Here is a 21,219-nt window from a genome sequence, read left to right as displayed (position 1 = left end):
ACAATGAATGATGATGACACCTCCTCCTCTGTCTTTTTGTGCACCTAAAAGCAAAGAAGCCAGGAGAACAACATCAGTGAAATGTTGCTTTTGTTGTTTGTGGTTCAATTACTACTAGTACAAACAAACAAATATAATATATAACTTAGTTTGTGGTGGTCACACTTGTTAGTGTTATATTATTACATTTTATTAACTCAGTTTAAGTTATTAAAAAAAACATAACAGTGTAGCCATTTGTGAGACTTTGACAACAAGGGCTTTCATGGAATACTGTGTACACTCAGGAAGGATAGCAACGAAGAAGAAACAAAACAAAAATATAAATGTAATGGAAGTGGAACCTGTTTGGCAATAATTTGCTCATCACGTCATTCAGGGAGCTGCAGCTTGCAAAGGGAATGGAAGCAGTAAGCCAAGAGGAACAAAGGAAAGAAATGCAGGCCTATATTGCATAAGCAGCACAGTACTAAACTACCACCACAAAATGGCCACCAGCCACATGGTCACTCACACTCACAACAAGCAGGCCTGGAAAACAATGAACTCAAGCAGGCCTACATGGCCAGACAAAGGACGCATGCTAAACAATACAGCTTTAATGCAAAAACGAAAATCCACAGGGCTAAACAAGGTTTGCAAGTTCCATAACAACCACACCACACACACATCCAACAAAGGCATTTATTTAACACACAACCAAAAAGTGAAAAACCTGCAAAAATACACATTTTGCAATTCAATCCAACGCCATCCATGCCCTAAATGATGCTTAAATTCAATAGATACCACAGATTGTTTAATTTCATGCACCCATGAGTAGCTCTGGGCCTACTGGATGAAAGGCCTATTGGCAGACTAGGCCACAAGCTTGGAGGCCTATGGCAAAAGCACACTGGCTTGCTCCCCAAATGGCCGCTAGCCACATGGCCAGGCTACCCAAAGCAACAAGAAAAGGAAGACAGACAATGCAGGCCTATGGCAAAAGCACACTCCCTGGCTTAAAAATGGCCACCAGCCACATGGTCAGGCCACCCACAGCAACAGGGAAGGGAAGACAGATAATGCAGGCCTATGGGAAAAGCACACAGCCTGGCTTCATAATTGCTGCCAGCCACATGGCCAGGCCCACAACAACAAGAGGCCTAGGCCAAAAGGAACAAAGGAAAGACATGCAGGCCTATATGACAAAAGCAGCACACTACTACACTACCACCACAAAATGGCCACCAGCCACATGGTCACTCACAGTCACAACAAGCAGGAGACCTGGTAATCAATGAACTCAAGCAGGCCTCTATGGCCAGACAAAGGAGGCATGCTAAACAAAACAGCTTTAATGCAAAAACAAAAATCGACAAGGCTAGACAAGGTGTGCAAGTTACACAAAAACCACACCACACACACAACAAAGGCATTTATTTAAAACACACCAAAAAAGTGAAATACCCCCAAAAATACACATTTTGCAATTACATCCGATGTCGTCCATGCCCTAAATGATGTTTAAATTCAACAGACACCACAGAATTTGTTGTTTCATGCACCCATGACAAGCTCTGGGCCTACTGCCTATCCATAATAAAAAACAAAAAAATGATGAAAAGTACAAAAAATGTAGTTGAAGCAACTGCAATGCCCCAATCAAACAAACAACACCAATTTACTTGTAAAATCTTAAATCCAAAAGTCTCAAATCCAATGATATATGATGCAGCAGATACAAAGGGGGATCCTTCCAGCTCCAAATCCAAATGAAAAGGGAACAGAACATGGACAACGCACTGGAAGGGGGCTGCTGGACCGGAACAGGAAGATTGGAGACTCTGGTGCACTTACTTCCTCTCCAAAAAATAAGTAAAAAAAGAAAAAGGACTCCTTGCACAAAAAAGTACAGCCAAATGTCAATCTGAGGAGTTTTTTTAATCCAAATAATCAGGTTTTATGCTGCTCGAGAGATATTCCTCTCCAGATTACAAATTTTGCATGTTCAACATTGCGAGCATCACCGAACTTCCGCCGGATGTCCAATGGCGAGTCCAAATGACATGTTCGCGATCGCACACTCTCACGGGAACGCGCGGCCGGCTACCAAAATCTCTTGGTGTATGCGAACGGATAGGAAAACTCCTCGGCGAACGCAGGGATCCCGGTAAGTTGCTACCAAATACGTGAAAACGCATTTTGGAAGCTCAAACAAGGGAAAAACTCCGCTCCACCCCGGATCGCGGAGTTTTCAGTAACTCCGCGTTCTATGCGGAACGCGGAGCAGCCAAAAATCTGCAAACTCCACGAGCGGAGCGGATTTTACCACCCCTGGGTGACTGCTTATTCACAGGCCTCTTCTACCTGTTGTACAAAGAAGGGGCTGTTGCCCAGTATACACGCACCCCACATTAAGTACTGTGGGAGATCTGTGTTATCCCCCAGCAATTTATTTTCCCCATTCATCCCATTGGCACACAACACAGCTGTGTATTTCAGCAACCTGGCAATGTAATACAGTTGCAAGCCTGGAAGGCCCAACCCTCCATCTTTCGGATCCAGTTTCAGCACCTCCATCTTGACTCTGCTTCTCCTGCCCGCCCAAACCAGGAACAGTAGGACATTATTCTGGTCGGTAAATGTGGCTCTCGGGATACTTCAGAGGGAATTTTGCATGAGATAGAGGCACCTGGGGAGCAGTACCATTTTGCTCAGAATACCCTACCCATCACCAACAGGGGTAGTCGATTCCAGAAGTGCACTGAGGCACTTATATTTTTCAACTACTCTGCCCATGTTCAGATGATAACGCTGTCCCGGGGAATGTGCAATCTGGATCCCTAGGAAACGGAAGTGAGTCCGTTCCCATTGGAGCCCCAACTTGAAGAGTTCTAAAGGGGGGCAGCCCTCTAGGCTCTTCAATGGAAAGTTCATTGTTTTGTGCTTGTTGACGCATAGCCCGACGCATCACCAAATTAATCCATAGTCTCCAATAGGCATATTACTGAGCATTCTGGATCCATGACATGTATCAGTGAGTTGTCCACATAAAGCAAGACAACATGGATGTCCCCTCCCACCCGAATGACCCAGACATCCATATCCCGCCACAACCTGATCGCCAAGGGCTTCATAGCCAGAGCAAATAGGAGTGACGACTGTGGACAATCCTGTCTTGTGCCCCTCTTGATCTGCAGGTAGCCAGAGACAACTGACTAGGCCTGGGTGGTGAACTTCATTCTGTTCTCAGAGTTTGCAGAGTTTTCTGCACTCTGCAATCAACACTCCACGGAGCTCACGGAGTGCAGAAAACTCCGCTTTGCGATGTGCAGCAGGGTTTTTTCCCTGCTCGCGATCGCGAACAGTAAGTATGCTATCGCGAATGGTAAATTTGTGACCGCGAGCTTCCGCTCAGGTAGAATTTCTACCCGAGCTGCAGGAATTCCAGCACAAACTTCAGTTCGCACTGCACTCAGCTACTCGCTCAACTTCGTGGAGTTTTTTTGTAACTATGCGGAGACTGGAGACAATATCCTGGGGTGCTTTCACACCCCTTAATGAGCGTCAGCAGTTTAAAGCCTCGGAAAGCTAGCTGGAAAAACACTATTTACAGTGGTTTTCAGCTTGTTTTCACTGCCACCATGTGATATTGGTTCCTCACCTTGTGACCATGTGATAGGCGCCGATATTGTGTGTCATGCGGTGGCACAGCGTGAGTTGGCAGGTATGCATTTAGGAGACACACCTCCAAGCCATTTAGGGCTCGTTATAGAAGCAGACATTTCTCCTCAATCACCACCTTAAACATGCCTGGAAAGAGAGCTGAGGAGCAATCCATATCAACACACCCCATGCATAGTTGGACTACATGGTAGAATACAATTGCCACTTCCGTTTCTTATGCAACTTCTGCAATTCACCCTCCGTCAAGTGCATCTGTTCTAGCATTCCAATATGGAGAAATGTCTGAACTCTGTAACGTTTGACATGGGTGGTAAGGCCTTGAACATTCCATGTTATTAATCTAGTACAATCAGGCATGGCAACTGTGAATAAGTCCTATCCGACCCAGTTGTCTCTACAACTTGTCCTGTGCCTCCGGGCCCAGCCCCGACTATGTGACTCCAGCTCCATCATCACAGTGGCAACCTCGATTTTGCTGCTGCACTCATTAATTTGATAAAAATTCCCCTGCATAAACACATCAAACAAACAACTAATGTCTCCCCAAGGATCCCTGCTTGGATGGCCCCCAAAATGCCTCTGCTCCTGCAGCAGAAGTGCGTGAGCAGACGAATACCTAACAGAAAAACTGAAAAACTCATAGATCCATTATTCCGAAGTAGTGTCACAGGGGCAGAGTCACACTGTGCCAGCCACAACTGTAGCCAACTGTGAGTTCTGCCCCCCCCAGTTCTGCATCCAAATACACACTCCACACACTATTCAATCCATTGTAAAACACATTCACAACACTAACAGTGGAAGAAGGAAAAATCAGGTGGAAGAAAAAGGAAGAAATAAGGGAAGTGAAAGAGTGCTTATCATGAACTCACTCACTCAACACACCGTACTCAAAAGCCACAACTCATAGGCTAATCCCTGTCTACTCGTACAATCTAGAGTGGCCCCAGTAACTAAATACTAACTAGACATATAGCACATAAGTATCTAAATAGCAAAACTCATCAACAAGAATAGTATGCAGGCATATGTTATTTAATCACATGCCAGACAATTGAATAATACACATAAATGTCACAGAACACAATTTTCATATATATACAAATGGTGCCCGACAGGACAGAGAAAAAGGGAAGGGGTAAGTGAATTGGGTGAGGGTACGTGATCGTGTGAGAAAGCATGGAAAAAGGGGTGCAATCTTATGCCAAATTCTCAATAAATCAGGCTTTCAAGATGTTAAGCCAAGGGTACATTAGTTATCCAGGTAGGTAATCAATAGCTATACCTCACAAGTGAAACACAGTAAATATTATCTCTGTTGTTTTCAAGGGTTAGCTTTAAGAGAAAGAAAAGTCGACGTTTCGACCCCACAGTTGAGACGTAGGTTGATGAACACCTTACACCGGGGTCTTCATCAGGACCGTCATGACATGTGGGCACCTATTGTGAAAGTATAAAAAACGTATTGGTACTCAACAGAAAACAGAAAGGCTTAATAATCAGACCAGTTAGTGTCAGAATATAATTACCAAAATCCTGCAATGAGGACTCAATGAAGATAAGTGGGCCTGGGAGGGCTCCTATATGAAGAGTGTGACAGCAGCACCTAAAAATTGAGAATAAGGTGATTGTTTTAAAGGAGGGGCGGAACCCGGATCACTGGAGTTCCTAATATTTTCCTAAAATTATTCAAGGTGTCGAGCGGTAGTGGGAAAATGCTACACTTACACAAAACGCGGACAAAGCAGCGTGTCCCTTCTGTGAAAAAAACATCTAAATTGGTTGCATCTGTGCAGACAATGTAGAATTTCAGTAAATAATACCTGAAAAAGTAGAAAAGGAGCCAAATGTACAGCGGAGGATTCTATATATAAGCTACACTCACAGAGGTAGTAATGTAAATTGGGTCTCTTTACCTGAACAAGATGAGATACAGTATCTGAAAAATAAATTCACAAAAGTGTAGGTCAGGCATAGCCAAAAGACGTGCCAACACATGTAAAATGATCGTTATGCATCACGTTGCAAAGAAACTCACCGGTCTTCGGTGATGGTAAAGAAGAACTATTCAAGCGATGCTGGCGTCTATAGGAAAATAAGACCCAAATTAAAACCAGTTCTACGTAAAAGTTTAGTGGAACTTAACTAGCGTATGATTTATACACCGCCACAAGGGGAGGCCAAATGCTTACTTACCGCTACTCGCTGAATCATCCAACAATGTATGATCAAGGGAAGCGAGGCGGGTGAAATGCTATCATTAAATAGTCCCATGAAAAAGCTGTGTCATCTCCTGACGTAGGTCGGGCAAGACGCTGGATGCTAGCTGTACCGTGTCATTTTAACAACCATTGACAACAGACTAGCAGTATCTCTACTTGGATTGCCATTATGATTATGATTAAGAATTACGGACAAGTCATTCTAAATAAAGCCTAAAGACCATCAGTGAGGCGAATAATGCGAAAGGTTCTTTTTGCGGAAAACAGACTCTTGAATCAGATTACATACAAAACGATTCAAACGATTAGAGTCTCGGGCACCCCAAATGCAAGTGCGTGACAGCGTGGCAATGACTCGCCATAACTGCGAACGTGTGGCCCAAATCATTATGAGAAAAACATTCGTACATTATTACCACATGTGGAAAATGGAACCAATGGGTCTGAATCTTGGGCGTTGCAACATTGAAATGATTGTGCACACTTGGCAACAGGGCAATGACTATCCACAATAGCCATGATCTTTCTAACTAAAAGACATAATATGAAGGTGCCCCTTCGAGACTGTACATTAGCACATCGTTATCACATGCAAAAATTGGGAAATGCAAAACTCAAAAAGGTAATTAGATGCATTAATTTTGTCACGTAAAGAAGTTGAAACATCCATACAACACACAGTTATTATTAGACACTAGTACAGGGCATCCCATTTTATTGATAGACAGCATACATATGCATCAGTGTTACTTCGTGTCAAAGTCGGTAAAGGCATCAATATACAGTATGCAGTTGCAAAGTATCTATTGATGAATATGCGTGTAGGGGATCCCAGATCATCAATATACAGCATACAATTTCGGGGTATCTATTATCAGGCACTAGTTCAAGAGATAGAAACATTACAGAACCCAGGTTTTAAAGAGATAAGCCCATATCATTCCGTTGTGAGACAAGCCAGTTGTGCATGGCTTGGATCAAGTTCATTAAGGCCATTCTGTACTAAATCAAAACGGCTCATCCATTTAGCTTCCCTTACGATCAAAATTGCACAATGTTGCATCCCCGGGGCCCCAGGGTAGCCTTCTCAAGGACAATCCATTGGATGTCCTCGGCCGTGTGTCCTGCATTCTTGTAATGCTCCACCAAAGGTGCACCTTGTGTGTCACATCTTATTCGACTGCAGTACTGTAGTTTCCTAGCTTTTACTTTCTGTTGTGTTTGGCCCATGTAGATGGAGCCACATGGGCAGATAATTCCATAAATAACATTATTGCTGTTGCAATTAGTAAAAGCCTGTAGTTCAATTTGGTGATGTCTAAAAGTGAATTGTTTAGTTTGAATGGTCATCCTACAAGCCTTGCAGTTACCACATCTGTAGTGGCCCTTCTGTGTAGGGAGATTCCATAGTGTTTGTATGGAAGGTGTCACTGGGTTATCTAAATAGGAACAGACCACGTGGATCACGTGGTCTTGTCCTATTTAGATGCATATGTATGCTGTATATCAATGAAATGGGATGCCCTGTACTAATGTCTAATAATAACTGTGTGTTATATGGATGTTTCAACTTCTTTACGTGGCAAAATTAATGCATCTAATTACCTTTTTGAGTTTTGCATTTTCCAATGTTTGCATATGATAACGATGTGCTAATGTACAGTCTCGAAAGGGCACCTTTGGTTAGAAAGATCATGGCTATTGTGGATAGTCATTGCCCTGTTGCCAAGTGTGCACAATCATTTCAATGTTGGGACGCCCGAGATTCAGACCCATTGGTTTCATTTTCCACATGTGGTAATAATGTACGAATGTTTTTCTCATAATGATTTGGGCAACACGTTCGCAGTTATGGCAAGTCATTGCCACGCTGTCACGCACTTGCATTTGGGGCGCCCGAGACTCTAGTCGTTTGAATCGTTTTGTATGTAATCTGATTCAAAAGTCTGTTTTCTGCAAAAATAACCTTTCGCATTATTCGCCTTACTGATGGTCTTTAGGCTTTATTTAGAATGACTTGTCCGTAATTCTTACTCATATTCATAAAGGCAATCCAAGTAGAGATACTGCTAGTCTGTTGTCAATGGTGGTAAAAATGACGCGGTACAGCTAGCATCCAGCGTCTGGCCCGACCTACGTCAGGAGATGACACAGCTTTTTCAGGGGACTTTTTAATGGTAGCATTTCACCCGCCTCGCTTGCTTCGATCATACATTGTTGGATGATTCAGCGAATAGCGGTAAGTAAGTATTTGGCCTCCCCTTGTGGCGGTTTATAAATCATACGCTAGTTAAGTTCCACTAAACTTTTACGTAGAACTGGTTTTGATTTGGGTCTTATTTTCCTATAGACGCCAGAAGACCGGTGAGTTTCTTTGCAACGTGATGCATAACGATAATTTTACATGTGTGGGCACGTCTTTTGGCTATGCCTGACATACACTTTTGTTAATTTATTTTTCAGATACTGAATCTCATCTTGCTCAGGTAAAGAGACCCACTTTACATTACTACCTCTGTGAGTGTAGCTTATATATAGAATCCTCCGCTGTACATTTGTTTTTTTTCTACATTTTCAGGTATTAATTACTGAAATTCGACATTGTCTGCACAGATGCAACCAATTTAGATGTTTTTTTCACAGAAGAGACACGCTGTTTTGTCCATGTTTTGTGTAAGTGTTGCATTTTCCCACTACCGCTCGACACCTTGAATAATTTTAGGAAAATATTAGGAACTCCAGTGATCCGGGTTCCGCCCCTCCTTTAAAACAATCACCTTATTCTCAATTTTCAGGTGCTGCTGTCGCACTCTTCATATAGGAGCCCTTCCTGGCCCACTTATCTTCATTGAGTCCTCATTGCAGGATTTTGGTAATTATATTCCGACACTAACTGGTCTGATTATTAAGCCTTTACGTTTTCTGTTCAGTACCAATACGTTTTTTATACTTTAACAATAGGTGCCCACATGTCATGACGGTCCTGATGAAGACCCCGGTGAAAGGTGTTCATCAACCTACGTCGCAACTGTGGAGTCGAAACGTCGACTTTTCTTTCTCTTAAAGCTAACCCTTGAAAACAACAGAGATAATATTTACTGTGTTTCACTTGTGTGGTATAGCTATTGTTTACCTACATGGATAACTAATGTACCCTTGGCTTAACATCTTGAAAGCCTGATTAATTGAGAATTTGGCATATGATTGCACCCCTTTTTCCATGCTTTCTCACACGATCACGTATCCTCACCCAATTCACTTACCCCTTCCCTTTTTCTCTGTCCTATCGGGCACCATTTGTATATATATAAAAATTGTGTTCTGTGACATTTATGTGTATTATTCAATTGTCTGGCATTGTGATTAAATAACATTTGCCTGCATACTATTCTTGTTGATGAGTTTTGCTATTTAGATACTTATGTGTTATATGTCTAGTTAGTCTTCAGTTACTGGGGCCACTCTAGATTGTACTAGTATTCACCCAGGTCCCAGTACCATTGGGTCTACCCTTTTTATGTATAATCCCCATCTACTCAGCTCCTGCTGCACTGCCAAGCAGAATGATACAAAGGAAGCTTATGAAAACATGAAAAGTCCTTGAGCGCCCCCGCAGAGGGAAGAGTCAGGCAAATACATGATTCACATGCCTCAGCCAGGCAGATGGGCCCCTCAATGCAGTCCAGAACAACAGTTCTGTAGCCCCCACCCCTACACAGGAATAAAAGTTACCACTTTTTGAGCAACCATATAATTTTCCCCTCAAGTCTGAGGTGTCTTATGCGATCTTCAAGCCCCTTTTTCCAGAGGTAGTGGACATCATGACCACCACCAATGCCCTCGCCTCAGCTCACTCCACACATCGGAGCTCCATGTCCAATGTGCCATCTTGACACACCAAAACACGTGCAGCATTTTCAGAGGTTGTACTTCCATGGTACTTACATCTTGTCACTGGTCCAGGCTGGTGTATGGTCTAGTTTTGAGATCCTCTGGACCTTGGTGCCAGAATATGACTGTCTCTATGTATCTTGAATCAGTCCAACACAGTCTCTGGTGTGGGGAAGAATGCACCAGGCCATCACAGAGGATCTTCATCTTGGCAGGGTAAAGCAGCATGTATCTGAGTCCCATAACCTTCAATATCTGTTTATCATCCACTTCCAAATGTTTTCCACAATTGTTGGACTCTCCGTGTGTAATTTGGATCCTCGGATTGCCTGACCGCCTGGAGAATGGCATCACTATCTCTTTAGTTGAGAATCTTTGCACTAACCGGGCCCTCACCAGTGGAAATAGCTCCAGTCCCCTGTGCGCTCTCTCAACCACAAATAGAGCTGATAACTTTATGGCAGGGATCATAGCCTTACCCAGCCTTTCAAGAAGAGTTCCAGCTCCAGACCCTCCACAAACTGGATATTGCAGTGCCGCAAGTGCCCCTTTACGGCATAAACTCGAGGTCTAGTTTCGAGAGATATCCCACTGTGGCACTGAGGGTGGAAAAGTTGTTCTGTAGCTTAATGACATTCTGTTCCTTAGCCAGAGAGCATTTCTGCACTTTGCAGAGGTCAACTCAGACCAGGTTGACTCCATGGGAGACTGTGTTAATCTTGGTCTGAACATTCACACTCAACAGCTCAATGGTGGCCAGTATCTGTGCACCAGTGGTGGCATGTGGTTCCTGCAAACTTCCCCCTCTATTTTTTGGGGGGCCCCTCTGCACCTGTGCCCGGTGCCATAAACCGGTCTGTTATGGTCTATTGCGCACTGTTGTGTGGTCTGTCTTGCCCCATCATGTTGCCCCCCAGTGGGGAGGAAGAGCCAGGTTCCCAGCAAGCAGCAGTCCACTCCTTGATAACTCTGCCAAAATAGGGGCAGTTGATAAGAGCAAGGGGCACCTACCAGTGTCCTCAGTGTGGCTGCTCAGGTCAATCTGACAGGGTCAGTCAGTCAGGAATAAGACACTTTACCCCTGCTCCTGTCTCATGCATCAGCAGTATGTACCAGCTAAACTCCACAATGGGGTCAGCCCTTCTGCCCCGCTCTGTGCGATAGCAGCACATTCAGTGCGCGCTGCCTTCCGAGGACATCGACGGTCCCCCGAGTCCACGTCTCTATGTAGCCAATGGGTACCAGTCAATTGATTAGCCTCCAAGGCCAGTGCAATGGAGGGGGGAGTCCCCAGGTAGTCCAGACATGCCTCGACCAACCCAATCAGCCACCAGTCTCTGGGAAGGGTGGCTCCCACAGCCTGGATGATCACCTGCCGTCCACCAGCATACCAACAGGGGGGGTCGTACCTTCAATCCAGAGTGCTGCCTGGGCAACAGGCCCATGCCCAAGACTCACAGAGGCTCTTCACTGGGTCCAGGATACAGCAGCTCCTTTCACCACAGCAGTCCTGCCAGCCGTTGTAGGAAGCTGGCTCTGTATATACTGTACCACATTTATTTATATTTATTTTCTAGAACCAAGCAAGCCTGGTACAGGTAAGTGTAAATGGTACTTTTCAAGGCAATGTGAACAATACAAGCAAGCTGAATCAATACGACTTTGTTACAGGTTTGTAAACACTTTGAATTCAGTCAAAATTATTGTTAGATTACTTTGGATTACTTTACAGATTACTTTCTGGATTACTTTTTCTACTCAGTGTGATATGCCTAGATATCACACTGGAAAGTACAATTGCTTCACAGACTGTTATATATGACTTCTGAGCACTCCATTCCCAGGACTTGGTACTGGCCACATGGACCTGAATCTGGGGATCTTGTCATTTTTTGATTTTCACAATGGTTGATTGTTTCGCTCCACAGCAAATACCGACCATAACAGGCCTCAATTGAAATGGTTTTCTTGACCACATTGATAATTGACATTAATTTGAGTCTTCCCAAAGCCTTAAGATATATGGCAGGCATATTATCCAGTAAGGCAGTCTCAAGATCATTTGCCCAATATTGGGCTGTCTTCCCTTCTCTTCCCTCTGCATGTCCTGAAGAAGACCCACCATGACGCATTGGTAATTAACGCATATGTCAGGGTCGAAACATCGATGTTCGTTTTTAGTTCAGCCTTATCAAGTCTTCTGGTTCTAAACTAACAAGCAAGTGTGCAAACTACCACAGATATTGGTTTCTTTGTGTTCTGACCCTTTTTAACCTACTCTTTCATGAAAATGTGTACATAAGTTTGATTCACCCATGTATATATGATACTCACTACACCATTGTTAAAGAGCACATTTTTTTCACTATACTATATGTCACCACAATCTTGCATTGAATTGTTGACAGCCTTATAACAAAAATGCTTTATTGAACAAAAAGTAAATTATTTGTTCACAATGCAAATTTGTGTTATTTTTGTGTTCCAAATTTATAGGCTATACATTAATGTTCCAAATTCAAATGAATGTTTGATGATCAAGCTCATAATTGTGAAGCAATTGTACTTTCCCAACAGAACCAATGTAGCTTCTTGTAGAGATACCCAGGTCCTGAGGGACACAGAGTTACCACTATTGCTACCATACAATAGATATCACACTGGGACCTTTCCTAGAGAAAAGATAAGTAAAGCACTTTTTAGTTAATTGCAGTTTTTCAATTTTTCATACAAAACCAACTCCACACTTAGAAATGTTTTCAAGAAAAGCAATCAATTCTATCCTATGGAAGGAAATTCAGTTATCGGTTTACAGGTAAGTAGTTATTTGTGGGAGATGGTATTCTGGGGTTAGAACCAGGGTTTCCCCAGGGTCAAGGATGCACTCTTGAAACACTCTCAGCGGCATTAGGGTGGCCAGGTGAAGAGTGCTGAAGCCAAATGTTATCCAATGGGGATATGGGGCTTCCTGTTGGTGTGGCTGCTCACGAGCAGGCCACAAGATGGTGGGAGCAAAGCTCCTGGTGTTGGGCTCAGGGCAAAGAGGGATCTGAGTCAGCACCCAAAGTACACTCAGAGGGGCGCAGAGGTGGCAGGGTGCAAGGTGCTGGTTTAGCGTTGGTTGCCCTGTTGATTTCAATGCAGATTCTCCAGTTACAACATAGACTGCAGGCTTGGGGACGAAGATCTTCTGGAGGTGACCCCCGGTTGGGATGCATTGGGATGCTGGGACACCATCGGTTGGGCCACCCAAGGCCCTGGGATGTCAGGTGCAGGGGTGTCTTTAGTTGCCGGGTTTTCTTACCAGCTCCAGTCGCAGTCGGGGTATCCTCAAGAAAGAGGCTGCAGGATTTGCTTGGAGATTTGAAGTAGGTCAGAGATCACCAAATCTCAGACTCGTCCTCGGGACTCCACGGCACAAACACATGACCCAATACCAACAAGACCTCCACTGGCTCCCCGTCGAGAAGAGAGTAACCTTCAAACTTCTCAACCACGCCTGCAAATCTCACCACAAAATTGGACCCAAGTACCTCAATGAAAGAGTCTCCTTCCACGTACCCAAAAGAAACCTCCGCTCCACCGATCTTGCCCTGCAGAGACCCCATTGCATCCGCAGAAACAGAGCAGGTGGAAGAGCCTTCACCTACATCACAGCCAAGACCTGGAACGAGCTCCCAGTTAACGTCAGGCACTTCCAGACCCTGCACACCTACAAGAAGAACCGCAAGACCTTGCTCTCCGACGGAACCGGACCCTTGAGAACCTCACGGGTGAGTAGCGCACTGTATAAACCCCTGATTGATTGACTGAGTTTCATCACGGCTCTTCAGTCCTTCTTCCTCTCTTCTTCTTGGCCGGTACTTGTCTGAGGAGGCTAGGTTCAGGGGTGCCTCTAAATTTCTAGATTTAATGGGTCCCTTCCTTGGGGTTGCTACACCACCAATTATGCCACTCTCCAGTGGGAGTAGGGCATATGCCGCACACTGGTTGGCTGGGTCCCCCATCTGCACGATGGCGGGAACTGAGAGATGTGCTTCACCTTGCCTCCCCCACCTGAGGGGTGGGGTTGGCAAAGGTGGGCACACCGCCGTCCTCACTTGGTTTTTCTGCTGCTTCTCCCACCCAAAGTGCAGGCCGAAACCGGAAAAGGCCAGTTGCTGGGAACAGCAAAGGCCTGGGGAAGGTCACAAAGGCAACAAGTCTTTGAAGCTTCCCCTTCCTGGACCCTGCCCATTATGGGGGAGGAGGCTTGGCACCTCATCCCAGGATGTGCATTGTTTTAGACCCCCAAGAGCAGCAGGCTCTTGACCCAGGGGTCCAGAAACACGTCTGGTGGTGGCAGCTGGTGAACAGCCACTCAGCCTGGACACTAGTGTTAGGTCGTTTTTCAGGGGGCATCTCTAAGATGTCCTCCGAGCATTTTTCATTAAATCCCACACTGGTAACAGGTTGGGTTTAATGTGCTGAGAAGTTTGATACAAAACTTCCCAGTTTTCAGTTAAGCCATTATGGTGCTGTGGAGTTCGTAATGACAAACTCCCAGTACCATATATTCTTAATGGCATTACTGCACAATGTCAAAGAATTGGTTTAGACACTGTAGGGGTACAGGGACATGCACTTATACCCTCACCACTGGTGTAGTGCACCCAGCTAGAGGGGTGGCTGACCTATGCCAGGGCAGTGGGTTGTGGGCATAGCACACAGGAATGTGTGCCATGTAGACTCTTCACTTTATTCTGTACCAAAACACGCAGCCTGCAAAGGCAGTGTGTGCATGTGTGTAAAGGTACAGGGCCTCTAAGGGTGGCACAATAAGTGCTGCAGCCTTTAGCGCCTTCCTGGCCACAGTGCCCTTGGTACCTGTGGTACCATTTACAAGGGACTGCCCTGTGGCCAGAGAGTGCCAATTGGGTTTTATTTTCAATGCAGTTTAGGGAAAGAACGTAGGCCCTAGGCACCTGTTTGGAAGGAACCCATGACACACTCAGTCAAAGTACATCAGCAGTAGGGGCAACAATGCAAAAAGAGGGTACTTTCTTACACAACCCCCCCAAATGAATGAGGATGAGATTAACCTTTCCCTAGAGAGAGTCTTCACTGTCTAAGTGGAAGAACCTGGAAAGTCCATCTGCATTGGCATGGGCAGTCCCAGGTCTGTGTTTCACTATAAAGTCCATAGTCCATTCCCTGTAGGGAGATGGACCACCTCAAGTGTTTAGGATTTTTACCTCTGAATTAGCCATTTCAGATGTCGTGGTCAGTTTAAACTAGGAAGTGAGTACCAAACAAGTATGGTTCCCAGCTTCTTCAGGGACCAAACCACAGCAAAGGCCTCCCTCTCAATGGCACTCCAACGCTGCTCCCTGGGGAGAAGCCTTCTGCTTATAAAAGCAAGAGTTTGATCTTAGCCTTCATCAATGGTCTGAGATAGGACCGCTCCTATACCTAGCTCAGAGGCATCACTCTGCACTATGTACTGCTTGGTATAGTCTTGTGCTTTGGAAATTGGCGCTGAGCACATTTACAAAAGCCTTTTGAAAGCTAAACCCAGTCAAGCCAAGGAATGCCCTGACTTGTGTCTGGGTTGTTGGAGCTAACCAGTCCAGGATGGCCTGGATCCTGAGTTGTAGGGGTTGAACTTGGCCTCCACCAACAAGATGACCCAATTATACAACTGTTACCTGCCATATCTGGCATTTGGATGCCTTGATAGTCTGCAGGGCTTTTAAAAACCTTCCCAAGGTGAATCAGGTGATCCTGCCAGGTGGAGGTAAAGACAGCAATATCATCTAGATATGCTGCACTAAAGGACTTCAATCCAGCAAGGACTTGATTGGTCAACCTTTGGATGGTGGCAGGGGCATTCTTTAAACCAAAACGCATAACAGTAAACTGATAATGCCCACCAGGTATGGATAATGCTGTTGTTTCTTTCGCTCCTGGTGCCATGTCAATCTGCCATCACCCTGCAGTTAGTTTAAAAGGTACTTAGAAATTAGGCTGCACCCAAATTATCTATCAATTCATCAGCTCTTGGGCTAGGGTGAGCATCTGTCTTGGTGACAGAGTTGAGCCCTCTATAGGCCACACAAAACCTAATTTCTTTCCAACCTGTTGATGAGGTTTGGGTACTAGAACCACTAGGCTGGCCCTGTGGTTCTCAGATTGTTCAATAATCCTTAACTACAGCATCTTGCTAACTTCAGCTCTGATGCTTTCTTTGACTTGATAAGACTGTCAATAGTTTTTGTTCTTGACAGGTAAACTGTCCCCAGTGTCAACATCATGGGTACACCAGTTTGTCTAACCAGGGGTCAAGGGAAAGAGCTTAACATACTTTTACAAGACTTGCATGCAATCAGCCTGCTGTTGGGGAGAGAGGGTGTCTGAATAGATAACTCCATTAACTGACCCATCTTTGGGGCTGTACAAGAGGAGGTAAGGGAGCAGTTCACTCTCCTTCTCCTGATCCTCATCAGTCACCATCAGCATGGTGATCTCAGCCCTATTATGGGAAAACTTAACGCGGTTCACATAGATCACCCTTTTGGGTGTCCTACTTGTGCATAGGCCAACCAAGTAGGTGACCTCACTTTTCTTTTCTAAGCTGCAGTAAGGACCACTCCATTTGTCCTGGAGAGCCCTTGGTACCACTGGTTCCAAAACTCACACCTTTTACCCTGGTTGAAATTCTACCAGTGCAGCTTTTTTGTCATACCAGTGCCTCTGGAGCTCCTGGCTGGCCTCTAGCATTTTAGAAGCTTTTTCCATGTACTCTGCCATTCTGGAACTTAGGCCTAGTACATAGCCCACAATATCTTGTTTGGGCTCTTGGAGAGCCTTCTCCCAACCCTCTTTTATAAGACAGAGTGGTCTCCTAACAGGATGGCCAAACAGAAGTTAAAAGGGGGAAACTCTACTCCCTTCTGAGGCACCTCTCTGTAAGTGAAAAGCAAGCATCGTAAGAGGACATCCCATCTCCGTTTGAGATTTTCAGGGAGCCCAGAATTATTCCTTTTTAATGTCTTGTTAAACCTCTCAACAAGACGATTGGTTTGTGGGTGAAAGGGTGTAGTAAACTTGTACTGCATCCTCACGCTTTCCTCATATGTTTTAGGTAAGCAGACATGATATTTGACCCTCTGTCTGAAACTACCTCCCTAGGAAACCCTACCCTGGTGAAGGCACCAATGAGGGCCTTGGCTACTGCAGGAGCTGTAGTAGTCCTAAGGGGAATTGCTTCAGGATACCTAGTTGCATGATCCACTACCACTAGTATGAAAATGTTTACTGATCCTGTGGGAGGTTCAGGTGGACCCACTATGTCCACACCTACCCTTTCAAAGGGAACCCCAACCACTGGTAGTGGAGTTAAGGGGGCCTTTGGGTGTCTACCTGTTTTGCCACTGGCTTGACAAGTGACACAGGAGATGACAAACTCCTTTATTTTCTGAGACATCTGGGGCCAGTAAACGTGGCTAACTAGCCTTTTCCAGGTTTTGGTTTGGCCCAGATGTCCAGCTAGGATTATGTCATGAGCTAAAGTTAGTAAGAACTCCCTGTACTTCTGAGGTACTACCACTCTCCTAGTACCTCCAGGGTTGGGGTCCCTGGCCTCAATGTACAGTAGTTCTCCAATAGACTCTGTGGGTACCATTGACATCTCTCTTTTCCTGTAGAACAGCTTACTGTCTTAGGCGTTCAAGAGCTGGACAGTCCTGCTGTCCAAGGCATGGCTCTTCCCTAGTGGGTACCCCTGGGCCCAAGAGCTCAACCTGGTAAGGGTCAAGTTCCATAGGCTCAGTTCCCTCTGGGGCTTCCAAGTCCTCTCCCTGAGGAGAGGGGTCCTAATTATTTTGCTGTTCAGAAGCTGGTTTCTCAGTCTTCTTACCTTTCCTCTTGGAAGGTTGGGCCATTCTTCCAGGCTCCAACATTTCTTTTTCACCCTGCTTTCATCTCAGTGCTCTAGTCTTGACACACACAATCTCAGGAATGTCCAGCATTGCTGCATGGGTTTTCAATTCTACCTCAGCCCATGCTGAGGTTTCCAGGTCATTACCAAGCAGACAAGCAGCTGGAAGCTTTGGAGAGACCACTACCTGTTTTAGGCCAGCAACCCCTCCCCAGCCTAATGTCACCATAGCCGTGACATGGTTAGTAGTAACACTGTGAGCATTGGTGACTGGGTATGTTTTCCCAATCAGGTATTGTTCTGGGAAAACCAGTGTATCTTTCACCATAGTGACACTGGCGCCTGTATCCTTCAGGGCTTCTATTCTAGCCCCATTGACAAAGGGGTATTGCAAATACCTCTTTAAGTTGTATGGCCACACAGCTAAAGTGGCAAACTCATCTTCACCTTCTGTGACTAGAACTGCTTCAGTGTGAACCCTGATTTGCTCTGGGTACACTGTTGATCCCATCTGGAAACTGACTATACCAGTAGTAGCTTTTTGTTATGACAAATAGCATCTCCAGTTAAGTGTCCCAACTTCTTAGAGTGGTGACACCAGGCCTTTAGGAGATCAAAGTTCTTTCCCTTGTACCTATTTTTGGACTGTGAAGAGTTTTGGGACCCTCCCCTTCCCCCGTGCAGGTTGTTAGGTTGTTGGGCTCTTCTGAACCCTCAGGCTTTTTATCTTTGGGGTTCTTACCACCTTTCCACTGAGGATGCTTTGTAACCCCTTTCTTTTGATCACCCCCAGTGGGTATTGTGTTTTGTCACCCTTGTCTTGACCCAGTGGTCTGCCTTATTTCCCAATTACTGGGGAGAAAATAGACCTAGGTCTAGCAAATACTGATGTAACTATTCATTAGTGCAATCACTTAAAATATATTCTTTTATCAACGAATTGTAAAGTCCATTGAAATCATGCACATTATTTCCAGTTAACCAACCATCTAGTGTCTTATCTGAGTCGTCAACAAAGTCAATCCAGGACTGATTTGGGGTTTTGTCTTTTGTGAGCCCCCCTGAATCTAATTCTGTATTCCTCAGTAGTGAGTCCAAAGCCTTCAATCTGAGTATTCTTCATGAGGTTATAAGACCCAGCATCTGCCTCTGTAAGGGTCAGGAGTCTGACCCTGCAGTTACCAGTGAACAGCTCCAAAAGGAGTTCTCCCCAGTGTGACTTCCTCACTTTTCTAATTTCACAGGCCCTCTAAAAATCTGTGAACCATTTTGTGATATCATCACCCTCTTCATCATTAGGGACAATCCCTTTGGGGATTTTAAGATCATAAGATTGTTCTTTATCCATATTTAGTAAATTGCTGCCACCATTGATGGGAGCTAAGCCCATCTCTCCTCTCTATTCCAATCTTTTTGTCAACCTTACTAAAAGGTTGGTCTCCTCATTGAGGCTGTCCTCATTGCCCTCTGTATCACCTGATCCACCTGTGTGGGCTCTAGGTGCTGAGACGTTTATTCTTGAAGTCAGAGCCACTGTGGCCCTTCTCTCCCTATGAAGTGTGGGGGGTGTTAGTTATCCTCATCCCCTCCCACTACTTCTTCATATGAGAGGTCTTCACTATTCTCAGAAGGATGGTCCTTAGTATACCCTGCCAACAGCTACTGGAACTTTTATTTGAAGGGATGGGACCCTATGATTATATTTTTAAGCTTGCATAGAGACCTTAACTGCCTAAAATCTAAGTAGAGATAAGGGGTGAGGTTGAGCTCCTCAACCTGGTTCTTTATGCCATTGTGATTTTCTTCACTAACAGCTGGGTTCTTGTTAAGAGACCTTGTTAAAAAACTTCTAACCCCTCTTACCCATAGCTAAAGTGAACTTTTACTTTTTCTAAAATTCTAAAGGGACTTAACCAAGGTCCTAACTAAATTTTTGTAATTTGGAAAAATTCAAAAATCAAAATTGTAAAGACAATTTAAGAGTACTGTCGTGTGATCAGGTGGTGACCAAGTCAGTCCAACAAATGCAAAGTTTTATATCCCACAGCTGATCCACCAGTGTAGGAAGCTGGCTCTGTATATACTATACCACAATGAGGTATAGTGTGCACAGAGTCCAGTGGGACCCCAAAGGTAGGCAGAGGTAAAAGTAGATAGTACCTTACTCTCTATTTGTGGTAGTGTGAGCGAGTATTAAGGCTTTATCAGAGGGTATTGCTAAGCATTTGTCATACACACTCAATCAGCAAATGGTGTCACACACTCAAAGACTGAACTCAGATCAATATGATTTGTATAAACATATTATTTAGTTATATTTATTTTCTAGAACCAAGCAAGCCTGATACAGGTATGTGTAAATGGTACTTTTCAAGGCAAGTTCAACAATACAAGCAAGCTGAATGAAAATGACTTTCTTACAGGTTTGTAAACACTTACAGTTACAATTACTGTTAGATTGGTTTGGATTACTTTACAGATTACTTTCTGGATTACTTTTTCTACTCAGTGTGATATGCCTAGATATCACACTGGAAAGTACAATTGCTTCACAGACTGCAATACATGACTTCTGAGCACTCCATTGCCAGGACTTGGTACTGGTCACATGGACCTGAATCTGATGATCTTGTAATTTTTTGATTTTCACAATGGTTGATTGTTTCCCTCAGTGTGATATGTCTAGATATCACACTGGGGCATTCCCTAGAGAAAAGGTAAGTAAAGCAGTTTTTAGTTATGTGAAGTTTTTCAATGTTTCATACAAAACGAAACGCACACAAAACAATTTTCAAGAAAAGCAATCAATGCAATCCTATGGAAGGAAATTGAGTTATCGCTTTACAGGTAAGTAGTTATTTGTGGGAGTTGGTATTCTAGGGCTAGAACCAGAGTTCCCTCATGGTCAAGGATGTACTCTTGAAACACCTTCCACAGCAGTAGGGTGGCCGGGTGCAGAGTGCTGAGGCCCAATGTTATTCAATGGGGGATAGGAGGCCTCTGGTTGGTGGCTGCTCACAAGCAGGCCACAAGGTTGTGGGAGCAAAGCTCCTGGTATTAGGCTCAGGGCAAAGGGGGATCTGAGTTGGCACCCAAATTACACCTGCAGCGGGTGCAGGGGCAGCGGTGTGCATGGTGCTGGTTTGGCGTCAGGTGCCCTGTTCATTTCAATGGGGGTTCTCCAGTCACAACAAAGACTGCAGGCTCGAGGAAAAAGATCTTCTGGAGGTGACCACCAGTTGCAGAGGTAAGTTGGGATGCCTGGAGATGCTGGGACACCGTCGGTTGGGCAACCCAAGGCCATGGGACATCGGGTGCAGGGGTGTCTTTAGGCGTCTGTTTTTCTTACCAGCTCCATCCGCGGTCCGGGGTTCCTCTAGAAAGAGGTTGCAGGCTTCACTTGGAGATTAGAGGAAAGACAGAGATCACCCTATCTCAGGTCAGGATTGCTAGGGAGACCTCCTTGTGGTGTTGGGCCCCTCAAACTCAGGCCATAGGCGTCGGGTGCAGAGTGGTGCA

General features: G+C 44.8%; 1 protein-coding gene across 6 annotated transcripts in view; it reads right to left on the bottom strand.

Annotated features, from left to right (window-relative positions):
• The window catches only part of LOC144761611 (potassium/sodium hyperpolarization-activated cyclic nucleotide-gated channel 1-like), a 1,852,618-nt gene that overhangs the window by 276,296 nt on the left and 1,555,103 nt on the right, over positions 1–21,219 (bottom strand). The gene's annotated exons all lie outside the window — the stretch shown is intronic.

The sequence above is a fragment of the Lissotriton helveticus genome, chromosome 6 (assembly GCF_964261635.1).
Source record: "Lissotriton helveticus chromosome 6, aLisHel1.1, whole genome shotgun sequence".
Lineage (NCBI taxonomy): Eukaryota > Metazoa > Chordata > Amphibia > Caudata > Salamandridae > Lissotriton > Lissotriton helveticus.
This window is presented reverse-complemented; position numbering and strand designations above follow the sequence as displayed.